Here is a 4752-nt window from a genome sequence, read left to right on the forward strand (position 1 = left end):
CTTTTTTTTCCTACTGCATTCATTTCCCTATTTTATTTTTTTAAAATTTAAATTTTTTATATAATTTTATTTATTTTTATTTTTTTTAAATTTAATTAATAATATAATATATTTATATATATTTTTATTTTATTTTTTTTTTTTTTTTTCTTTTTTTTTTTTAAAGGTTTTTTTTTATATTTATTATATATATTTTTTATATTTAATATTGTTTTTGGGGTGGGTGTTGTGGTGTGTGTGTTGTGTGTTGTGTGTGTGGGTGTGGGTGTGTTTTTTATTTTATTTTTTTATTTTTTTTTTTTTTTTTTTTTTTTTAAAAACGTATTTTTTATTTTTTTTTAAATTTTTTTTTATATAATATATATATATAATATATATATATTTTTTGTGTTTTGTGTGTGGTGTGTGTGTGTGTTGTGTGTTGTGTTGTGTGTGTGAAAATTGTGGTGTGTGGTGGGGGTTGTGTTGGTGTGTGTGTTTGTGTGTAACTAGATTGATAGATAAGCAAATAAATACACGTATGGATATACATTCATTTGTGTCTGCATACGTACATACATTCATGTGCATATTTGATTGTTTCCTTGTAAGTAATTGCAAGTTTTCGCATGTTCGTCAATCCCGCTACGATAGTAATCTCAAAATCCCGAGATCATTTTTTAACAGCCTCCTTGTTGCAGTTTGTCTTCTTTAAAAGGAAAGCTTTTTCCCCTTTCTCACTTTTTTTCGATATCAAATGACCTTAATCCTCGCCCAGTGAACTTGCGTTTCAGAAATATTTCAGATCATCAAACATTTTTAATGGAAGGCAGACAGCACGCAAAACCAATCAAAGTGATAATCCTTCGGGGCGACGGACAACCCATTGCTCGCAGGACGAAAAAAATCGTCAGCGGGTCACGGCGCGCGGTCGCCCCTCAACGCTCGAGTTGCGATAGGAATGATTTCAATTAACAAGGTTGGATTCACTGTGAAGAGTTAATGGTGAGATTTCGCCACTGACTTGCTGCATTACGCGTTAGTCAACTGAGTGCGTTTGGTAAAGACAAATAAAAAAAGGTTCCGCAAATCTTTCACAAACCACAAACAAAACATAAACGGCTGCCATAATCTGTCATGTATGATGTTATGAAAGACTAAATCAAAACTGCATGAAAAATGCATCTTTTGACAATGATTTACACATTTGAAATTTTACCTCATCTGGGCAATTTTATTTTATAAAAAATTTTTAAAAGCTTTTTTTCACAAATGCAACTACATGCACACCTATCTACTTATCTGTCTATCAAATTAACTACCCCTCTGTCTATCTCTTCATAACCACCTTTTCTGACTAATTTGTCAAAGACCCCTCAAGAAGTAAGGTAAAAACAAAATACTATTTCATTTATTTTTACACTTTCTTCTTTTGCAACAGCTCTGAGTTGCTTCAGTGTATATATTTTGACATTTCAGCTTTAATCATGAGAAATATAATACATAAGAAAAAAGAAGAAAAAAAAAAAAAAAAAAAAAAAAAAAAAAAAAAAAAAAAAAAAAAAAAATATATATATATATATATATATATATATATATATATATATATATATATATATATATATATATATTATTGGCTTTGGCTAACGTTGTTTTAAAATAGTCATGCAGTGTATAATATCTACTTTATTTACTAGAATATTTCCAATACGTGCATAGACAGACAGTAATCATGTATAACAAGAATGAAGTTAAAGTCTTACTGCTAAGACATTTTTAATTTACTTTTAAATATGTAAAGATAAAATGATTATCCGTCAGAAAAAAGACAAATATGAGTCAGTACTTCCATTAATTATATTCATATTAAAGTATCAAGTTCGAGAAAGAGAATGTAGATATTCAAATGAAATAAGTTACAGACAGTCTATATATTTTTATCATATAAATACCATCTGCTGATATAGTCTCATGTTACAATGCAAATAATACTGTTCACTCAGGAAAGGGAAAATGTGATATATAATAGTAGTAGACCATAATAGTAAGTATGGAAATGTATGTCCGTTCTTCTTTTATAGTAAAACAAGTTAATCAGACAGCAAAAGGGACAAAAAGAATATGATAGATCTATTTATTATTCATTTATTTATATTATTTATTTATTTGTTTATTTGTTAGGAAGCACTAGTCTGTTCCGTGAAAAGTGTCTTTTCCTACTCGCATCCACACTAATTTCCTCAGATAAATCATATTTCAGAGTACACCAGAATGATAGTGCAATTCGAAATGAATATCATACAAGAAATTTCTTTCACAAACCACCCGACGAGGCCTTGGGGAAAGCAAGTAATTTGATATTACAAACAATAACCATCGGCATTAAATTCCACACACAAACACCTAGAGTTAATGAATGAGATATCTTTGTGGCACAAAATCATAATGAAAATTGAATGTGTGTGTGTGTGTGCTTGTATGTGTACACGCGCGCGCTCGCACACGCACACGCACACACACACACACACACACACACACACACACACACACACACACACACACACACACACACACACACACACACACGCACACACACACGCACGCACGCACGCACGCACAAACGCACAACACACACATATATCATATATGTTATATATATATATATATATATATATATATATATATATATATATATATATATATATATACATATTTATATATGCATATAATTATATACACATAACTTTCATTCAAACACATAATTGGAGACAACTATTTATTCAAATAAATAATAGACGCAGGCATTTATTCGAAAACGTAATGAATACTTGTATGCACAAAAAAGTTAAAACGAAGGTGTAACTAAGAGATTGTGAGCGACAACCCTCAGGAAGTCAAGCCCTCCAAAGTCTTCATGCTTGTTAATGAGGGATTTCAGCCTGTCATCCATTATCGGTATCTGCCAACGGGCCTCTTTAAACGCCATTCCCGCCGATGTCTTCATCGTCAGCTTCTACACAAGATGGCACAGAGACGGATCGGTTATAATATATTTTTGCTCGAGCTTTGCTGTGTGTCTCCGCTACGGTCGTTCTAGATTGCCAGGAATAGTTGTCGAGGGGTCACACGCCAACAGTCGTTCTCGAACCCCACCCGGGGCGACATAGCTTCCAGTTACAGGCCACCAACGTTCACAGCGGTTAAGCGAAATTGACAGAAGTCATACTGTTGCTTGTATAACTAGCATTTCTTTTTATGGAAATGGAAATATTTATATTTTTTCATTATATATAATCTATTCACGTTGAAGTAAAAACAGCCATAGTATGCAGCCATACTATAATTCGCATAATTTTGTTGCATTTTTGTATAACTGAAGCATATGGTGATTTTATTATGTCTGATATATTCTTTATTTTGAAGTAAATAACAGCTGAAACAAACCGCTGTTTGTGATTCACATGGCATATAAGCTGTTTGTGTTTCATATGGTTGTGACATTTCGATACGGCATAGGTGGTCGTCGACGAGAAAACGTTCGTCGAAAGTCCGCACACAGTATATATATATATATATATATATATATATATATATATATATATATATATATATATATATATATATATATATATATATATATATATATATTTGTATATTTATACAGATACTTATAAATGTGTGTGTGTGGGGGGGGGGCGATCATTACTTCGGTGTTCTAAAAAAAACGAACCCAAAACCTATAATATAAGCTAAGGTAGAGAGCACAATAAAACTTTCAACATGAATGAACTTATAAGTAATTAGTTTTTTTTTTATTATATATATATATATTTTTAGTTTGAGAAATGTTACCAAATTAAAATGAAAGCATATATGCATAATATTCATCTATACATTAGGCTGGGCTCCTCTCATGCATGCATTCAGTGATAGTGATCTTACGCGTCACGTGACTACCCTTAAACGGTAAAAGAAGATAAAATTTTGTTTGCTCAGGCAAATAAATGTGTGTGTGTGTGTGTGTGTGTGTGTGTGTGTGTGTGTGTGTGTGTGTGTGTGTGTGTGTGTGTGTGTGTGTGTGTGTGTGTGTGCGTGTGTGTGTGTGTGTGGATTTGAAGGTATCTCCAACGCGATTTACGAATATTAAATATGTTTCATATTTTCTAGACACACACGAGGTATGATGCTTGACCATTTGTAGTGTTGCTTGATTAGATACACTCAGTTAAGAAAAAGCAGGCATGCCAAGCACACCTGACTTTGGCAAGAGTTTTTAACCTCTGCTAGTAGTTTCCTACAGTTTGAATTTTTTAAAAATGGCTACACGATAAAACCCACAAGCTAGAGTGCTATAAAAAGTCTCAGAAATGAAAAACTTTCCCTCCAAACACAAATCCACGGGATCAAAGAGAGTAATGCTTTAAATTCTATTGTATTTTTATAAACGTTATAAAAAAAAAAAAAAAAAAATCATCAAAACTCTTACCAACACCATAATTTTTTTTTTTTTTTTTTTAAACAAATGGATCCTGAGAAAACAAACCTTTTGTGCTAGACTGTCCTCTATGACTTTTTGGGTTCATTGAAGTCTCGGTTTCAAGAGCAAAAATAATTGCACTGCAGGTTGCCTTCTCTCGGGTTCGCTTTCCATCTGTACACATTAGCAAGGATCTTTGTCGGTATCTGATGACTGTTGCTTTGTATCATCAAGCAGCATGTTGATCAAGTGTAAGTGACTGACTGAGAACCGATTTAAACGTGGATCTCGCAACG

Source organism: Penaeus monodon, chromosome 26 (genome assembly GCF_015228065.2).
Source record: "Penaeus monodon isolate SGIC_2016 chromosome 26, NSTDA_Pmon_1, whole genome shotgun sequence".
NCBI classification, from domain to species: Eukaryota; Metazoa; Arthropoda; class Malacostraca; order Decapoda; family Penaeidae; genus Penaeus; species Penaeus monodon.